We start from the raw sequence: 20,421 nt of genomic DNA, 5'->3' as shown, positions 1-20,421 counted from the left end.
TGGATTCAAAGATGCAGTCACTTGGCAGCAGAAGAGGTGCAGGGTGGAAGATGCATGGTGAAGGGTCTGGGCTCTCAGACAACCATATCTAGAGGCTCCATTGAAATAAGTGTTATTAACTTTCTGGCCTTTGGGTCTTTTGAAAAGGCTGAATAAATGCAGTGGCCTGGAATCAGTCAAATTGTGGAGAATGAAGACAAGCCTCTATCAAGGCATGGGAAGAAGTGCTAGAGGAGAAACAGCCTTCCTTGAGCCAAACGAAGTGACAGCAGAGGTGGCCAGTGCAACTTACAAGAGAAAGGCAAATCTGGGGGACAAGAATTGAAGCTGCAAATCTCCAACCACCCCTCCCAAGTACAGATTCCTCCTCCACTACCAGCCTTAGGCGGTTGGGGTGTGATCTTATGAAAAAAATTGGCAGGCCTTCTGAGCCCCACAAAGGGGTCGTGGTTAGCAAATGTTAGAGAATCAGCTACTCAGAGAGCCCCCTGGCACACTCATGCACACAGATGGAAAATCCTAAGTGTGATGTTCCTCACAGCAACCACACTCAGACCTCAGGCTAAAGCATGTCGAGTTCTCCTCGCTCTGGCACCTGTTTTGTTTTTGTGTTTCCTGGTGCATGCAGGGCAAAATGCCACCCACTGGCATGAGATAAAGGGAAACTAGATGAAAGGAAGAACAAGTTCATGCAATCACTGGTTTTCATCTTATAGCTGACTCACTATAGTTTGCTTTTACCTGCTGAACAGAAGGGAAACATGGGCTAAATGGAAGGAAGACCAGACCCATCTGGGGCTAGGAGGGAGGAGGAAGAACCCACTCTACAAGGCTGCCTCACTGTTTGGGGTTGCACTGTATCCATTTGCACAGGATACGTTACAGTCCTCACCCTCAGTACCTAAGAATGTCACTTTATTTGGAGATAGGGTCTTTGCAGAGACGATCAAGTTAAAATGAAATCGTTAGAATGAGCCCTAATCCAATATGACTAGTGTTCTTATAAAAAGGAGAAATTTGGACACAGAGACAGATACACAGGGTGGAAAGATGATGCGATAAGATCTAGGAAGACGGCTATCTACAAAGCCAGGGAGTGCCTGAGGCTACCAGAAGTTAGGAGAGAGACCTGGAACAGATTCTTCTTCACAGCCCTCAGAGGGAACCAACCCTGCCAACACCTTGAGTTTTGACTTCTAGCCTCTAAAATGACAAGACAATGAATTTCTGTTATTTTAAGCCACCCAGTGTGTGATATTACAGCAGCCTTAGGAAACTAATATACCTTGCTAGTCACTCCTTTGTGAGATGGGCCTAGGAAATGGCCATTGCGTTCCTGGGGGAAAATTTTCCCAAAAGTTTGCCAAATTATTTGATTTGCTTTCAAATTTATTTCAAGAAGCAATGGCATAGTAGTAAAATGGGAGAAGTCTAGGATCTGGACAGAGGTGATATTAAGAATACTGAATGGCTGGTATAGACCAAACCGAATAGGCAAACAGTATTGTACCAGCTCTGGGCGCCCTGGCTGAAGACCAATACTGGGTCTACAGATACAGTCCTGACCTGGAATCTGAGCTCTGCCACTCACTAGCACAGGCCTGAGGGTGAGTTATATGATCACCCTGGGTCTTATTCTTCCCATGTTAAATAGGAACTTTGTGGGAACTCTTATGATGAGGAAATGAGATAATTAATGCACATTATATGCTTCTCACAGTGCTGGGACAAAAATGGATTCTCAGAAATACTAGTTCTTTCGAAAGCCACTTATCAAATATGGTTTGCCCAGCAATGTGTACATGAATCGGAGAAAATTTCCATCTTGAGTCCTATATACAATGTGTGGTACATACACAAAGCTACAGCGTAATTTAAAGTAGATTTTCTATCTTCTGTAGATAATCTAAAGTAGATTTTCACCCATTACCCACAAGGGCAGACAGGTGTCAGATGGCCAAGTCCTAGAGCTGGAAATCTGCACATGTGCGCAAATAATTGTTCTCTGTTACGCTGTCAACTTGTGACATTTGGATACATCTCGTCTTAGCAATTTGAAATATTCCCCCTGGAGAATAAGAACCCTGGCCAAGGAGATGGGGAAACATAAATCATTTGGGATGGTAACTTAGAGGGTCTTGCTTCAGAGGACATGGAGTATGTGCAGTGAAATTTTTACTCCCTGACACCCCATATCTAAGACTACAATGACCCACCCAATTTCACCTTTCTATGAAAGTGATGATTTTCTCTTCTGCATACACAAACGCATGCATTCGCAGTTCTGAAAATGACTTTCTTTAGTTTGAGTAGGTGTTTGGGGAAAAAAAGACTCTCTCTTTTTAAAAAATTTATTATTTTGGTTTCATGGTCTAGGGTGTACATAAACCCACACCTGCACTGAATGTTTCTGAAATCTAGGTTTGATCTTTGGTTTTACTTACCAGGTTTCCTTCCAGAGGTGTATTTTCCGTTTTGGGGTGAGGTAAGTAAACGTAGAGAGCATTACAAAAGCAACTTTGCAGCCAGATAGAAGCTTGGAGGGAAAGAATGGAATGGGTTCCAGGCCTATTTTCATCTCTTACAGATTATAAACCCTCTGAGTCAACAGCTGGTTGTACCCTGCCCCCTCCATATCCCCAAGTTTCAGACACTAGTGCTGCCTGCTGCCTGCCCTCAGCCCCTTCCCTTTCCATGAGTGGATTCCACAGTCATATCTGGCTGACAGCTTTCTGGATGGGGTGGGGGAAGGATCAAAAGTCTCTGGGCTCCCCTGCAGTCTTGATTGTTCAGGGGATCTTGGAGCTCTAAAAGCCAGCTGTGGCAGGAAGAATGAATAGAACCAGTTTCTGACTCTATAGAGCATGACAGAGCCTATGAGATGACAAGGAAGTAGTAATTTTAGCAGAGAAGTTACCGGACAGCTTTTGCGCCTCTGAGCTGGTTCCCTCAAGACCATGTCCAAGTCCCTGGGTTAAAACAGCCTACCTTTCAGGGTCTCAGTGTTGAAAATGGCAAAAATGAAGATAATTATGGTTACTACCCACCTTTTCCTTGAAGGCCTGTTGGCAGTAGGAAAACTGTGTTTCCCAAGTACCAGATCTTCACATGTGGAGAGCCTCAAATATGACTGTTTCTTAGAAAACTATTTAGGCTGGGCATGGTGGCTCATGCCTGTAATCCCAGCACTTTGGGAGGCCAAGGCAGGTGGACCACCTGAGGTCAGGAGTTTGAGACCAGCCTGGCCAACATGGCAAAAACCCATCTCTACTAAAAATACAAAATTAGCCAGGCATGGTGGAGTGCACCTGTAATCCCAGCTACTTGGGAGGCTGTTGCAGTGAGCCAAGATTGCACCACTATTCATAAAGCTTATTTAACATAGAGATTCACAGATTCCAAGCCCAGCAACTCAGGTTCCGAAGGGCTTGGGTGGAGCCCAGTAATCTACATTTTTAGTAAGTCCCCAGTGAGCTCCTGCAGGTGAGCCTCCTCACCTACTGAGGTTGTACTGACATTTTAGCATTTGAGGTATGTGTTTCTTAAGAACCATCCAGTTGGTTAAACCATAAGAGTCCAGGACAGCCATGGGGAGCTCCAGGACTACCCACAAGGGCAGACAGGTGTCAGATGGCCAAGTCCTAGAGCTGGAAATCTGCACACGTGGGCAAATAATTGTTCTCCGTTACACTGTCAACTTGTGACATTTGGATACTTCTCTTCTTAGCGTTTTGAAATATTCCCCTGGAGAATAAGAACCCTGGCCAAGGAGATGGGGAAAAGGAGCCAAAAGATGAGGTGCTCCATGATGCACTCAAGAGAATCTGGCCCTGCATCCGTGGACAGTATCCATCCATCCTCCCAGAAGGAGAATAAGAGAAAGAGCAGGTCATGTTTATTAAGCATGAATGGGGCAGGCACTGCTCTAAGCATTAACTCGTTTAATCTTGACAGCAATCTATACTAGATTCTACTATTTTGCCCATTTTTTCAGATAGAAAAATAGAGGCCCTAGGAAGTTAAGTCACTTGCCCACAGTCACAATGCTAGTAAGTGTCAGAGCCAGGATTTGAATTTAGGCCATCTGGCACCTGAGACTGTGCTTTTAACCATTACACACACTGCCCTCCTAGGATGCTTACTTGCCTGTAATGATTCTAACTCAGTTCCTTCATTAGACATATTTGAGGCATGGGTATTGCTTCCTGTAGGGCTTAAGTGTGAGACCCTAATTGTGCCAAACTGTTCTCACTTTATATGTAAATACTTCTCATCCGGAAACTTCCTATATAACCCTCCAGAACCTTCTCTCCCACTAGTTCCTTTACATTCAGAGAGAAAAACAAAAAACAAGCAAACAAAACCAAGTGCAAAGTTTCCCCTCCTCCTGCTGTGGCTGCTTTTTTTTTTTTTTCCTAAGTTCTAAAACCACCAGTATCTCCAATTCCATTGAGAGTCTACTGTTATCCTAATAGGGCTGACATGACACGTTTCTGGTTTCTTCCTGAAACAACACCTGTCTTTGCTTAGCTATGGCTTGCAAAGCTAACCCCCAAATTATTATTTTTTACTTGAAACTTTTATTATGATAATCATAGATTCACCTACCATTGTAAGAAATACTACAAAGGGACTTCCTATACCCTTTACCCATTTTCCCTTAGTGGTAATATCTTGTAAAATGATAGTACAACATATTGGCTATGATATTGACACTGATAGAATCCACAGATCTTATTCAGATTTCCTTATCTTTACTTGTACTCAGTGCGTATGTATGTGCGTGTGTGTGTTTAGTTATATACAATTTTATCGTGTGTAGGTTCCTCTATCCTCATCTCCCTCCTGTCCCACCACCTCCTCTTTAGCCCCTGACAACTGCTATCCTGTTCTCTACTTCTAAAATTTTGTCATTTTGAAAATATTATATAAATGGAATCACATAGCATGAAATCCTTCGGAAGGGGCTTTTTACCCTCAGCATAATTTCCTGGCAACGCATCCAAGCTGTTGCATGCACCAATAGTTCATCCTTTTTAATTGCTCTGTAGTATTCCGTGGTATGGATGTACTACAGTTTGTTTACCCATTCATCTGTTGAAAGATGTCTACGCTGTTTCTAGTATTTGGTTATTATGAATAAAGTTGACAGGAAGAGTCAGTCAGGTATAGCTTTTATTTCTCTAAGATAAGGGCTCAAGAGTGCAATTCCTGGATCATAAGAGAAAGAATTCCATTTCTTATCATCAACTATGATGTTGGCTTCAGTTTTTTTTATAGGTGCTTTTAGCTGAGATCAGGCAATTTTGCTCTAATTTGCTAAGAAATTATTATTTTTTAAATATCTATGAATTACAGCACATCCTTGCCTAATGGTAATGCTTTGCAGAATCTGTTAGGGAGTCTTTCTAATGAAGTCAGATCTACAGGTACAATAATCAAACGTGCCCTTTAGTTTTACAAAGAATAAAATTATTTTCATAGCCACATTCTCAAATCAGGATCATTACAATTGTTTATGAAATGTGTCTCCCTTGCTCTTTCAGACAAGCATCTCCAGAACATCTTTAAATTCTCACACAGCACCTCTCACAGTGGTTATGCTCAATTGGCAGCAAGATCTAACATATATATGGTGTTTTACAACTCATTTAACCTTCATAGAGACTCTGAAAATAGCTATTATTAGCTCTGCTTCCAGGAGCTGAGGCTTAGGGAAGTTAAGTGACTTGCTGAGCCCACTCAGCTCTTACAGGGAAAGAGCTAGTGTTACTTAACCCCAAATCCCATATTGGTTCCAATCCAACAGAGCTGGTGGTAATGGTGGAAACCCGGATTGGCTGATCTCTGAAGGTCTTTATCAAGTCTGAGGACTGAGAAGGCTGGCTCAGAGAGTTAGCACCCTCCGAGTTCCCGTTTCTTTCATTGTTTGTTTGTTTGAGATGAGTCTCGCTCTGTCGCCCAAGCTGGAATGCAGTGGCCCCATCTCAGCTCACTGTAACCCCTGCCTCCTGGGTTCAAGCGATTCTCCTGCCTCAGCCTCCCAAGTAGCTGGGATTACAGGCGCCCGCCACCAGACCTGGCTAATTTTTGTATTTTTAGTAGAGATGGGGTTTCACCATGTTTACCAGGCTGGTCTCGAACTCCTGACCTCAGGTGATCTGCCCGCCTCAGCCTTCCAAAGTGCTGGGATTACAGGCGTGAGCCACCACACCAGGCCCACAAGTGGCCGTTTTTTTGTTCACTCCAATACCTGTTTCTCCTGCCTGCTGCCCAGAGAGTCTCCCACTACTGCTGCTGCTATTTCCACTGCCGGGAGCTGTTTGGCTTTATCTGGCGGGCTAAATCACCTTTGATTCCATTCACATTAATTTCTGACCTCCCACTTTTCCAATCTAGTATGTGCTCGCACTAGATTCAAACAAACACTGTCAAGTGTGTCTTTTGCTTTCTTTGTTTTAGCAAAGAAGAGAGATCTCTCCTTTTCATCATAACCAAGCTGCTCCCTTGAATCCCTCTGATTCTTCACATGGATGCCCCACCTTTGGGATCGCTACCAGAGCTGCTGCTTCCCACACATCATCACTACACAATTTTGGGTAGGCACTCTTAGTAAACTGAGTCAACAAGGATTCATTCATCATGGCCTGTGCCCAGGGCTTCATAAGGAAAATGGAAAGCATTCAAGAGATATTGATATCTTCAAGGAGTTTATATTCTTTTTAATTACCCTCTGTTGGCAAAAATAGCTGTCAAAGTGGCAGGTGAAAGAGTTAGATGGAAAGTCAGTATAAAATCCTATAAGCTGAAAGCTTACATTGACAGTCCTTTAAAGCATATTGGAATCCACCCAAAGGAGTTGTAATGCCAAAGCTTAAGGTCAGCTCAGACCTTTGGCACCAATCTGGGTGCTATGGCAGAACACTTAGAAGTTATCTCACCTGTGGCCCCTTACTCTCACTCTTGACTTTGGTGTAGTAGACAGAGAGGGAGAAGGCAGAGGTGAAAAGTTGGTAGGACAGAGATGTTGTTTGCTGGAATCTTCATTAACACCCCTTCCTCAGTCTGGAAGTGGGACTTTGGAGGGGCCAGACTGGCCATTTGGAATGTGAGGATGAGTATATTCCCAGAAATATTCAGAAGAAACCCATCACCCCGTATTATCTTTTCCTTCCCAGCTCCGGCCAAGTACACATATCACATTCATTGGCAGAAACTCTAAGCCAGGATGAGGGAAGACCTTAGAAGCCAAGGTTCTATCCTGTTCTCTTTTTGGACATTAAAGAATGTCCTCCCCGTTTCAATCCCCTCTCCTGCCCCAGAGACATGTCCCCTGTTCCTATTGCCTCTCCCACCCTCCTTCCCTCATGTCCTCAGATGTGTCTGGGGATAGGATAATTAACAGGCACATGTATAGCGGAAAGAGCACTTCTGTGGCAGCATTGTGTTGTAATCACAGAATGCTGGAAATAACCTAAGTATCCATCAGTAGATTAGTTAAATAAATAATGGGACATTGGTGCAATGGAACATTACACAGCCATTACAGTCATGCTGTGGAACACTGAAAAATATTTTCAATGAAAACACTGGTGGAAAAAAATGAAGGTTGCTAAAGTTTGTACAGTATAAACCTGAATGTTGTGAAAAATAAATGTGTGTGTGTGTGTGTATCAGAGTGAAGAATTAGTTTTTCTTTTAAACGTTCTATTCCTTCTGTATGGGTGAAGAATTTATAACATCTATAGCAGAGTTTCTCTAAGGGAAGAAATTCTCTTTTTGGAGGAGACTGGCTTCATCAACTGCTTCAGGTGGGGAAGGTGAAGCTTAGAGGTCAGTGGTAGGCACACACGTAGATGAAAAGATGCCCAAACTGCTTTGTATATGAAATGAAGGGAATCTGAGAGTGGGGAAACCTAAGAAGCTGAGAAGGGCTGGAGGGGAGAAAGAGTCCAAGCAGCATGGCGGGGAGCTGGAACCTGCCAAAAAAGGTGAGTGGTTCATTCGAAATTCGTCTGATGGTCAAATGAGTTTTAGGAGGAAGAATTTCTAATATTCAATTTTTGAGATGTAAACTCCTTCTGTATCCCATAACCTTCAGTAAAGTCTAGTGAAATTATACATCTGGGTATAGTGGTGCCGTGGAATGTGAAAAGGAGGTAGCAACAACCGGAAGTCGAGTGGCCCTTTGGTTGTCATGCAAACAGAGTGAGCAGCATCCTGTGGGAGGGGAGGGGAGAAAAGACAGGAGGTCCCTGCAGTGGCCCCAGCCCACGTGAGAACAACCCCTTGTTTCCTAAATACACTGGGAAAGGTAGACCTGAAAGGGGTTGGCTGATGTTTGCTTTGCATATAAATGATCATACACCCACACAGAAGAAAAACGGCAAGGAAATAAACCAAAAGTTAAGTGTCATCATCTTGGGGTGGTAAATGACTGAGTTTTATCTTCTTCTTTGTAATTTTTTTTTTTTTTTTGAGATGGAGTCTTGCTCTGTTGCCCAAGTGATGCTGGAGAGCAGTGGCACAATCTCAGCTCACTGCAACCTCCGCCTCCCTGGTTCAGGCGAATCTCCTGTCTCAGCCTCCCCAGTAGCTAGGACTACAGGTGCACGCCACTGTGCCCAGCTAATTTTTGTATTTTTAGTAGAGACAGGGTTTCACCATGTTGGCCAGGCCGTTCTCAAACACCCAACCTCAGGGGATCCACCCACTTCGGCCTCCCAAAGTGCTGGGATTATAGGTGGGAGCCACTGCGCCTGGGCTTCTTCTTTGTAATTTCTTATACTTTTCAAGGCTAAATTAAATTTAGCCTAAAGCTGCCTCCTTACATATTCTAAGTTTGGCCTAAAGGTTTCTTTGTACATAATGAACCATAGTGAACTGAAAACTAGCTGGATGTGTAAACAGTCTGCAACCTACTCTTACATCAATCAACTGAGTTTTAGCCAATCAAAGGCAACCAACTGTTCAAACTGAGTTCAAATAAGGCAAATGCAGAGCTGTTAAGTATCAGCTGTTTCTGTACCTCGCTTCCACTTTTTTGTACGGTGGCTTTCCTTTTTCTGTTTCGTAAATCTTCTTCCACCATGTGGCTGCACTGAAGTCTCTCTGAGCCTATTTGGGCTTGGGAGGCTGCCCGATTCACGAGTCATTCTTTGCTCAATTAAACGCTGCTAAATTTAATTTGTCTAAGGTTTTTCTTTTAGTATCAATAACTTCTGCAACTATGATGCTTTACTTTTGTAATTAGAAATTTTTTTTTCTTTTTCTTTTTCTTCTTTTTTTTTAAGACAGAGCCTCGCTGTCACCCAGGCTGGAATGCAGTAGTACGCTCTTGGCTCACTGCAACCTCCGCCTCCTGGGTTCAAGCGACTCTTCAGCCTCAGCCTCCTGAATAGCTGGGACTACAAGCATACACCACCACGCCCGGCTAATTTTAGTATTTTTAGCAGAGACAGGGTTCCACCATGTTGGCCAGGCCAGTCTCAAACTCCTGACCTGAGGTGATTCACCCGCTTTGGCCTCCCAAACTGCTGGGATTACAGGCGTGAGCCACCACTCCCGGGCAGAAACTATATTTAAAAAGTCACCACTGACCATTATCATCCCTTCAGAGAGAGCTGGGGAATGAGGGGAAGAGGAACTTGGGAGGAGAGGTGTGAAAAGGGATTCAGAAGGGTTTCCTAGGCAGAAAGCACTGCCTCTTCATGGGACACTGTCCTGGGGATGGTTAGGGTCATGAGGGACCCTGGGTGTTGTGGAGGAGCAGCTGTGAGCGGGTCCAAGGGAAACACCTGCTGGTGCTCTCACTCCCAAGATGCCTGATTAAGCTAAGGACTTTCTTCATCCTACCCCAATAAGGAGGCTCAGTAAGCTGGCATCTGCCTGATGCACAAGAGGGTAGGGCAGGCCCGAGGCTGCCAGCCCCATGGCTTCTCTCTCAGATGTCTCCTTCTCCGACGAGCCTCTGCCATCCTCTGTTTCTCTTCCCACCAGAAAGCTTTCTTGCTTGTTAAGCTCCCCTGGGGACTCAAATGATCACAGCGTGTACCTTCTCTTCCTGGCAGCCAAATCCTTATTTTCCGCTGTCAGATTCTCAACTGGTCTGACTTTTGAGAGTGCCTGAAGTTCTTTCCCTGCTGTTTCGTTTCAAAGACAGGGTCAGGGGGAACCCTGGGGCAAAGTGTGAAAAGTGGCAGGGAACAGGCACTTTCTAACTGAGCCTTATTCACTTGGATAATCTCAGGCTGGAGATAATGTGTGCCTAGAACCCAGAGTTTCTAAGTGTTTCTTAGACTGACCCAAATCCTGAGAAGCTGGAAGGGGCATGGACCCCTGACCCAAGGGCTCTTGGTCATGGTGGAACTCTGCGGTCTATCAACTAACTGATGAGTTACATGTTCACTCAGCCTCCCTAGACCAGGAGTACACCAGGCATGGTGGTGGGAAATGTCCACACCAAAGGCTTATACCTTCTCACCTCCCCTCTCTTGCAGATACTTAGGGAGATGGCGCTCTTTCCCCTGGCCCCTGTTTTGCCCTCACCTTTTTGCTCACTTGCTTCCCATGTTTCCCCATAGCCTTCTTTGCTGCATTCTTTCCCCCTCTCTTTCTCTATATTTTCCTCTGTCTTCATGCATAGTGGAGTAGGAGTTAGATTCAAATATTAACTAGCATCTATTAAGCATCTGTTATGAGCCAGGCACTGTGCTAGGCATGGGTGCATATATCATTAAATTTAATCACCATAACAATCCTGTGTGGTACACTATTATTACTCCCATGCTGTCATGGAAACAGAAGCCACAGTGGTTGGGTCCTGTCCAAGGTTAATGGAGGAAGAAGCAGGGAAGCTAGGATTCAGATTCAGATTTCACTATGTAAAGACCTGTTTCCATTATGCCACATCACCCCTCAGGTTTTCTGAGGTCTAGGTTGCTTCCTGTCTTTTCCTCTGTGATCTATCTTCCTTGCCATCCTCATGGGCACACATGGGATACCCCCCCTCTCTGTATAGGCATCAGAGTCCACTCAAGTTTCCAATGGTCCTGTGGTCTCCACAACCTGGAGGTGCAGATCCATTAGAGAAAGGAGTGCAGTTCTGATTGGACATAAGCAACAGGCCCAGAATCACATCCCCAAATGCTCAGATCCAGCCTAGAATCCCCAGGGCTTTCCAGCCTTGAGCCATGGGTGGGAACTCTCTGAGATGCTATAACTTAGCCAGCAACTGTTCTCTCAAACTCTTCCCAGTCTGTTTATCAAAAGCTTTTGTTTTATTTTGTTTTTTGTTTTCACTGCTACCAGTACTTCCTGGTCTAATTTAGCCAGCATTGCCAGGTTTCTGATGCTGAATGGCTGCTTGATTAGTTGAATTTGGGGATAATCTAGGAAGGTACAGCAGCAATGAGTACTATTTGGTGCCATCAACTTAGATTCCCGGGCCCAGATAAGATTTTATATAGGCTTCAATTCCTACTCATTTTCTCTCAGAAATCCAGTGCTTGACTGTATCATCCAAGGAGGCTTTGACATCTCTTTGGTTTACCCTCAAATTTGCAAGGGTTGCCTTGGAAATCTCAGTTGGGATCGTTTAATGCTTATTTGTCAGCACATACCAGTAAGCTGGAATAAAAGAGAGCTTGTCTCCTGTTTCCTTCCCAAATCTGACTGCTCCCAGAAAGATCAAGGCAGGGAGGGGGTTGCTAGAAGCCCTTTGAAATCCTGGATAGTTCAATGCTTCTGAAAGAAAGCTTGGCAGGAAGCTGATCTAACCCCCAGTGTTTACAGATGGGGAAACTGAGGCTCAGCAGGATGTGACTTGCTCAAAGTCAAAGAATAAGTTAGCAGCAGAGACTGGACTAAAACCCTGGTCCCAACTGCCCTCACTCCATTTAAAAAAAAAAAAAAAAAAAAAAAACAGAAAGGATTTAGATTTGGGCTGTGAAGAGTCATACCAAGTATCCAGTAAAGATCCAATAAATGAGTGAGCTTCCTTCTGGGTGCTCCAGCTGCTCTGGCTGAGCCTCCAACGTGCGGGATTTCTAGACTCAGGAGCTAACAAGAACCTTGGATGCTGAGCACCGACACCATGCCTTCCTCGACACCAGAGACATGTTACTAACATTCAGATCCAGTTTACATCACAAGGGCTGACTCAGCTCTCTTCTTTGCCTCATCAGAAGATTCAAACTGTCACTAACGTGCAACAGAGTCTAGGGGGCATACTCCTACTCTGTGGGGTACCATGCTGCCAGGATCTAGCCCTGTGTGTGGACTGGGATGGTGGCCACTGCAGAAAGGGAGACAAGTCTTTTCATGAGATATTAAGAGAAAGTTTGAGGCGTGGGATAATGTTGCTTGACAAGCATAGACAGGGCATGATAATACCCAGAATGGCATTAAAATTATGTTTGTAGGTTATGTTTTCTTCAGAAATATTTTTAAAATGCAAAATTACTCATAATTTTTCTACACAGATAACCCATGTCATCATTTTTCTTGAAAAAAAGAAGTAATAATGCATGTAGGTAGAGAAGTCAAACATGACAGGAAGATGTAAAGTAAAAAGTTAGGCCAGGTGCGGTGGCTCACGCCTGTAATCCCAGCACGTTGAGAGGCCAAGGTGGGGGGATCACTTGAGGCCAGGAGTTAGAGACCAGCCTGGCCAACCCAGCGAAACCCCATCTCTACTAAAAATACAAAAAGTTAGTTGGACATGGTGGTGCACGCCTGTAATCCCAGCTACTCAGGAGGCTGAGGCAGGAGAAACGCTTGAACCCAGGAGGCAGAGGTTGCAGTGAGCTGATAATGCACTACTTACACTCCAGCCTGGGTGACAGAGTCAGACTATGTCTCTAAAAAAAAAAAAAAAAAAAAAAAAAAAAAAAAAAAAAAGTTAAAATCTCTCTGCGCTATTCCTTGCCTAGCCTCTTTTTTCCAAAGGTAACAGTTAACTGTTTCTCTGGTATGACTTGAGACAATTTTCTTGACTGTAACACGGTACTAGCATATATGTTTATTCTCTTATTAAAATTCTACACAAAGAAAATCATATTAAAGACTGTTCTGCATTCTGCCTTTTCAAGTAATGTAGGTTTTGGAGACTAGTATCTCTAAGCACACATAGAACTTCTCTATTCCATGTAATGACCACACAGTTCAGAAAGAATGATGTGGAGAATTTTTCTTTAAGACCTAGGAAGGAGATTAGAGATCTTGGAATTCAACCCTTATTTTCTGAAATTCAGAAAACCATGGTCCAAGAGGTAAAATTCCTTGATCCAAGGCACACAGAAAGTTAGACACAGAACTTGCAGTCCAGGTCCTTTTCACTAAGCCCCACTTCTGCTACGTTCTTAAAAGAAGAAGATGTCTGAAGAGAATTGGGGAAATTTTAGCCTTCAAAGAACACCCCGTTTATTTTCCTCATCAAGTATATTCTTTTTTTTGTTTTGTTTTTGAGATGGTGTCCTGCTCTGTCGCCCAGGCTGGAGTGCAGTGGCACGATTTCGGCTCACCGCAACCTCCGTCTCCCGGGTTCAAGCGATTCTCCTGCCTCAGCCTCCTGAGTAGCTGGGATTACAGGCACATGCCACCACGCCCAGCTAATTTTTGTATTTTCAGTAGAGACGGGGTTTCACCATGTTGGACAGGCTGATCTCAAACTCCTGACCTCAGGTGATCTACCCACCTTGGCCTCCCAAAGTGCTGGGACCACCGGTGTGAGCCACCGTGCCTGGCCAAGGGACTTATTTCCCTTGGAGGTGGACTAAGGAGCTTCCAAATCCACTTTAGGAACTCAGCCCAATTCTTTAATGGCTGAAATGAACTCCTAGTCTTCACATTTCTACTTCGATTTCTCAGGACCTCTTAACTGGAATTCATACACCCTAAAGCAAGGGAGGAAGAAAAGAGGAGAGTGGGGATGGGTGGGGATTTTGCAGTCTCTATGTTCATTAAAAATTATGACTCACGGGGCTTCTCACTCCCCACTGTCCATACAAATTCAGGTCACCTTCCTAGTGACATGGGAGGACCTAGGGAAACAATGACCTGGTTTCAGAACACAGGACACTTTCCCCTTAACCACCCAGGATGGCCATGGAATGGGAGTCCTAATCACATAAGGCACATTCGCAGTAAAAGGATGTCTAACCACCAGAAGGAAAGACTGGAAGATGGGCAAGACAGTTACCCTAAAAATGTCAAAGCTTGTCTTTGCTACAGAGATGATACTCTGTGTTGTTTCAAAGAGTAGAATATTGATGGATTAAAAGAAATTTCAGTGAGACAAGTTTTAGTATCTAAGGAAGAAACCCCTAAAGACGGAGGTGGTAGGGTGAATGGCTAAGACTGCAGGCTTTGGAATTACAGCCCCAGTGGTTGAGAGATCCCAGTTGGCTACATACCACTATGTGACCACGGGCAAGTGATGTAACTGTTCCAAGGCTGACTTTTCTGTCTCACAGAGTTGTATAGATCAAATGAAATTATATATATGTAAGTTCATGTAAGGCAGGGACCTTGTCCTTCATATTAACTGCTGTATACCCAGCCCCCAAGCCTGGGGTCTGGTGTATAATAAGTGCTCAATAAACATTAATGGAATTATTGAATTTGTTGGATCCTTAACAAGAGACAGACACTGGGACAAGCATTTTCATTCATTTCAAACACATTTGTGGAACATCTACTATGTGCTGGGCTCATCATGGTAATCCTTTCTGTGATTACTGATACCATTATTATTATAGTTGTTTTGGTGGTGGTAGTGGTGGTGGTTGTCAAAAAGTTTGCTTCAGATGGTGGTGAATATCCCTATCATTGGAAATGCCTAGCTCATGTGGGATGACAAGCTGGTAGTATTGACAGGGGAATTTACGCACCTATGAAGGGTTTGGGGTCATATCCAAATCCAAAATCAAAATTCTGATTTTTACAGAAATCTTGGGCTTGTTAGTACCACTTCATACTTTTGGTGGGGATATGACACTGTATGTCTGTATAAGACAGTGAGCATTACAGTGCTAATGAATAATTCCAAGGCCATATAAATGCCACAAGGTAGGCTAAACTCCTTTAATCCCTGTAGCATTATCTTTGGCTTTTTAAAGTCTGGTACCACTGTCCGAGCTAGATCTTAGAGTTGCTGCTCCGTGCCTGGGCCTGGGCCACACTATTCATCCGGGTGAAATGGAAAATTCTGTTCCAAACATGGACATCTGCCTTCCCAAAGGGGTTTAGGAAATCTCTAGTTGGTTGATTGAAACATTCAGTTTTCATCCTAGCTGTCTGGAGTAGGCACAGTCTGGTGGTGAAAGAGAACAGCTGTAAGGAGAGGATTTCCTTATAGTGAATCTGGAGGTCACCCACAACCTGTGAAAGCTCTGGGAGCTGCTTTTGGCTGCTCCACATCTTGGCCTTCCTGTCTGCTCTGCAGCTGAGTTTCCTTGCCATGGAGGGGGCACTCCCATGTATTTTGGCTGTAGGGACTCTGATTTCAAGATGTCCTAAAGAGTTCCTGGCTAAAAGCCACCTGACTTATTTCCCTTGGAGGTGGACTAAGGAGCTTCCAAATCCACTTTAGGAACTCAGCCCAATGTCTAAATTTGTAATGTTCTTCCCAGTACCTTCCTTGAAAGCATTCTGCAAGTTTCAATTCTCACTTTCTTCCTTGGAAGAAGGTATTACAAGTCCCATTTACCTGATCCTTAAGATTTATTGGTCAAGGGGCTACCTAAGGAACAGCCCCAGGTTAACAGCAGCTTAGCCACTAAAGCTTTCCCATTGGGATGGCAAGATCTTGGCTGAGCATCTTAGCATGAGGCCTATATTCTTTTCCCTCCTTTTGACCAGTCCTTACCCTAGGAATTCATCCTCTGACTGCAAGGTTACTGCTTGTCTCTAGCCCCTGACCTCCTTTTAAAAACTCCTGACTGAGTTTTTAAATTTGTAATTCATCCATCTTTACACCAACATCTGTTGAATACCCTTTGTTCTTAGCCTCTGCCTTAGAGTCTGTATCCAATTTTGTCTACCTCAGATGCATCCATCCAGCCATCTTCTGGTGTCCCATGGAGGGCTGGCTTCAAGGGTGGGCAACTTGTGCTGTTGCATAGAGCCACACACTCAGAAGGAACCTGCACTTCATTTAATAACCTGCTATTGCCTTCTTGAAATTCTTAGTCGCTTTATCTTTAAGCTTGCGATTTGTTTAAGTGAAGTCTGATGGGACAACACAGCGTGAGCAGGGACAGAGAAGATGGGCACAATGCCACTCTTTGCTGCCCCATTTGCATACAGCATTCACGATGCCCCATGAGCAAAGAATTCTAGGAGCCCCACGATGCGTGAGAGTTCATCAAGACTTAATTACGCCCATAACCAAGTGAATATGCTGCCAGTCCCAAAGGGCCATTCTTTCTATTCAAACTAGAAATGGCTTCAAACGTGGAAAAAAAAGTTCTCAGAAACACAAATAATCTAGGAACCCTATCATATCCTTTCCTACCTATGTTGCTTTCCCATATTAGCCAACCACTCATGCTGAAAATGATGACACAGAAGGAAAGGGTAGGGTCACGTGTAGTCCCTTTTCGTTTCCTGGCTCATCTGAAAGCCTGGTAGAAAGTGCACATATGAAGTATGCATATAAAGTACACATATAAAAAAGGGAAATAAAAATAGTTCAGTTTATTTGGTGCAGCATTTCCACTGTTCTAGTAAGAATAAATACATATGCATGTAGGAGCTACAGAAGTATAAATTGTATAATTTTTATAATTCCTCATATAAGTAAAGTGTTCCTGTAAGTTCATTTAAAACTGGCACCACACAATATAAAGAATAGTAAAATCTATGCTAATAATTAAATTTTTAAATTTTTTTATTTGCAATGACATTAAATAGCAAATACAAAGCACCATGTCAAGTCGAGAGAAAGAATGAAAGAAAAAAGCTTTATCTTTTAGGATCGTCAGCGACACTTCCTGCCTGCCTTTTCAACAAAGAGTCCTACATTTCATTTTGCGCTGGGCCCTGCAAATTATGTGGCTGGCTCCGATCCCATGGCTTTAAGACATGTCCACAAGCATTGAAAAGCTTGTTTCAAACCAGCACCATCCCAGGCCTTTTCCCAGTGTGACTTCCTTCTAGGCCTTGCCACATCCCTATCCCAAGGCTTCATTTGGGATCAATGGATATTAGGTGCCCCTTTGGTAAGATCAACAAAAATCTCCTAAACATAGCTCTCAGTAGATGGGAAAATGAAGGTAAAATAAAATGGCAGGGGCTTATCCAAGGTCACAAGGTATCCCAGGGACAGAGACACAGCTCCTAGCCTTCAGGTCCAATGCCATGGTTTGTTGATTTCCATCTCTACTGCTGGCCTTGAACATCATTTGAAGATACCAGCAAAATCATTGTGTGTTATATTCCTTTGATCATACTTCAGCTAGGGCCACCACAGCCCCACAGGAACCAATGTAGGGCAAAAGGCTCTGCCCTTCAAAGGGTCCTACACAGAACATTCCAAGGCCCCAGGGGAGTCCTGTATCTTGTTCAATGTCAAGAAGAGTCCATCAACAGGCCAATACATGCTTCCTCTATAGGCTCTGTAAAGATCAGATTCCTATGTCTCCCCAGGAAGGTCAGGCTATCTTTTCTAACCATTGTATCAGGATCACCTGAAATTCTGTAGAAACAGAATGCTCCCCACCTATTTCTTTGAATTTCTTGGAAAATAAGATACACAAAAATCACATCCAGGGGCCCAGCACAACTGGTCAGATCCCTTCCAACCAAAAAGAAATCCCAGCCAGAAGAGACCACAGCCTGGAGCCGTTTGCAAATTGCCTGCACATCTTTCATGTGTCCCCTCAAGTCATCCAAACGGATTTTTAGACCAACATCTCTTAGCACATTCTAGCTGTCCCCTTGCTATTCTTTTGGAGGCTTCCATGTGGAGTACAAGGGTTTACTGAGCCTAGATTTACTCCAGAAGCCTCATAACCACCTCTTGTTTGGAGCAGCGATGCCCTTAGCAACACAGCTTAATTTTCCAGGTACTTCTGGGCTAGTAGTCCAACTTCCTCCTAAAACCCAGTCCTCTCTCTCCATACACAGCTTTGTGTAGAAGGAGGACAGATCCTTGATTAAATATATTCAGACGGCCCCAGAACCTGGAGCTTGTTGGGCTGCTCAGCTGGTGCTGCAACCCTGGTGGAAGGGTCAACTGCCTTTCTTCCAGAATAAACCTCCAGTTGCTGGTCTCCTTCCTTTTAGCAGGCACACAGGGGAAAAGATATCTCATGGGCCATGCTGCACTGTTCTGGCTCTAACAGCAATACCAGTGATCATCTTTCCTTTCTTTCTAGCCAATGAGAAGTATAAATACATATTAAAACTTTTCTGTTGCCATTTAAAATAATCTTCATGAAAATATTTTCACGAAATGTGAAAAATGCTGCTGACATAAGTAAACGGGATTAAAAGCAGGATACCTGATTGTATACACAGAAGGACCTCAGCTTTGTAAACTGTTTACATTTATTCACAGAAAAAAATACAGGAAGGAAATACACCACAATGGGTTTCTAACTGGATTACAGGTAATTGTGTATTTTCTTCTTTAAATGTTTTAGTATTTTACAAAAGAAAATACATATTACAGGCATTGATTATTTTGTAATCTAACCAAAAAGGATATTTTCTTATTAGCTAGGACTTCTGAAATAGTCATCACTGATTTTATACATAGCCCTGAAGGAAACAAACGTAAGGCTTCTACTTCTCCCCAGAGTGACTTTTAAGTGGAACCATCCTCCTAGCTCAATTTTCTATACAGGATACAGATTTTGGTTTTGACAAAACTGCTTTGCTTATAATCACTCTTTTCTTTCTTTTGTGAAACTTGACATCTGGAAATAGCCAGTTAGAGCCTTGAATCAAAGTATTCTATTTCTTTCTCCTGGTTACCAGGCCTGAGATCTCCCAAAGGAATTTCCAAAGTGCAAGGCTTTGGAGCCCACCTGAAACTGGGCTCAAGTGAGACAGAGGACCAGAGGATGCTGACTTTGTGTATCAAAGTATGATGACAAGAACATTTTCTTTGGAGAAGAATGGCTCTGGAGCCTTGAGCTTTTTCTCTGCAAAACTGATGATCATATTTCTTTTATACAGATTATAAAGATTTAAAGAGACAAGGTATGGAGGATGCCTAACAGCACACACAATTAATTATTAATATAAGTGGTGAGCACTGGAGAAGGCAGAAGAGGGGAAAATCTGCTATTGCTACTTTCCATTCTCTCACTGTTGAAGTTTTCCAGTGTGTGAGGTGAGGATGGGAGTGGTGGAGCTGTCCAGATTTCAGCCCCACCCTGACTGGGCTGGCCTGACCAAGGACACATCTTTGATTTCACCGTGGAAATGTAACCACGTCTAGGGTGGAGGGCAGGCAGTGCTAGCCACTGGCTGGCAGCCCTAGAATGTCCATGGATAATACTGACTAAATATAAGACTCCATTACCACTCCAAAGTCACCGCATTAGCAATCCACAGTGCCTCTTCCTCCACCCATGGCTGCTCTGCCCTTTAACTATTCATGGGGCAGCAGCCAGTATGCCAGAGACTTACGGGAACTAAAAGACTCAAGCTGTATCTTATAATGGATTGAAAGAGTCAATTTTTGCTGTACTACAATTTTATCTGCTGCTATTACTGCTAGTATTGCTATTAGCACCACCATTCCTCCAACTGCTGCTACTACTACTCTATTAATCCTTTAAGTCTGTAAACTACTTTACAATTTACAAAGTACCTCCGTAGCCTGATCAAAAATGAGACTGGGCATGGCATTCCGAGAAGACAGAGGTACGTTGGTACTAGAAACCTCAGAGGGAACAGAGAGATCTGCATTTAAGAACAGAGCAGAATTGCCAGGATTTATTTTTAACCCCCCTAACTGCCTGGGCTTCATACACATTCACCATCCTCTGCCACACCCAGTCACTCTTCCACCCCTACCCTGCTCTAACTGTCCATAGACAGTTTAGGCAACCTCACATGTTAGGAACTAGGAGGAACTTCCCTTTATTTGGTCGGAGAAGGTTGACCATGCCAAAATCTCACCAAATGGGGCAAGAGAAGAGTAGAGAATGCTTTTCAAGTTGCCTTTGCCAACCTCTCCCACCTTCTCACAGGAAGGCCCTGGCACAAGCCAGACTCTTCCTTTTTTAAGAGACTTTAAATATTCCTGCGCCTAAATTAAAAATTTTTTAAATGCCTGATTTTGGCCCTTATCCCCAAAGGGAATGTTGGAATGTACACCTTCTTTGCCCAAGAGAAGGGCCCCCTTTTCCTTCACCCCTAGCAGCCAGCTGGCGAGAGGACTGATGCTACACATAGTGAGAAAGG

General features: G+C 43.7%; 1 protein-coding gene across 1 annotated transcript in view; it reads right to left on the bottom strand.

Moving 5' to 3' along the window:
* The window catches only part of TTC9 (tetratricopeptide repeat domain 9), a 35,765-nt gene that overhangs the window by 13,625 nt on the left and 1,719 nt on the right, over window positions 1–20,421 (bottom strand). The window lies entirely within an intron of this gene.

This window comes from Macaca mulatta, chromosome 7 (assembly GCF_049350105.2).
Source record: "Macaca mulatta isolate MMU2019108-1 chromosome 7, T2T-MMU8v2.0, whole genome shotgun sequence".
Classification (NCBI taxonomy): Eukaryota; Metazoa; Chordata; class Mammalia; order Primates; family Cercopithecidae; genus Macaca; species Macaca mulatta.
This window is presented reverse-complemented; position numbering and strand designations above follow the sequence as displayed.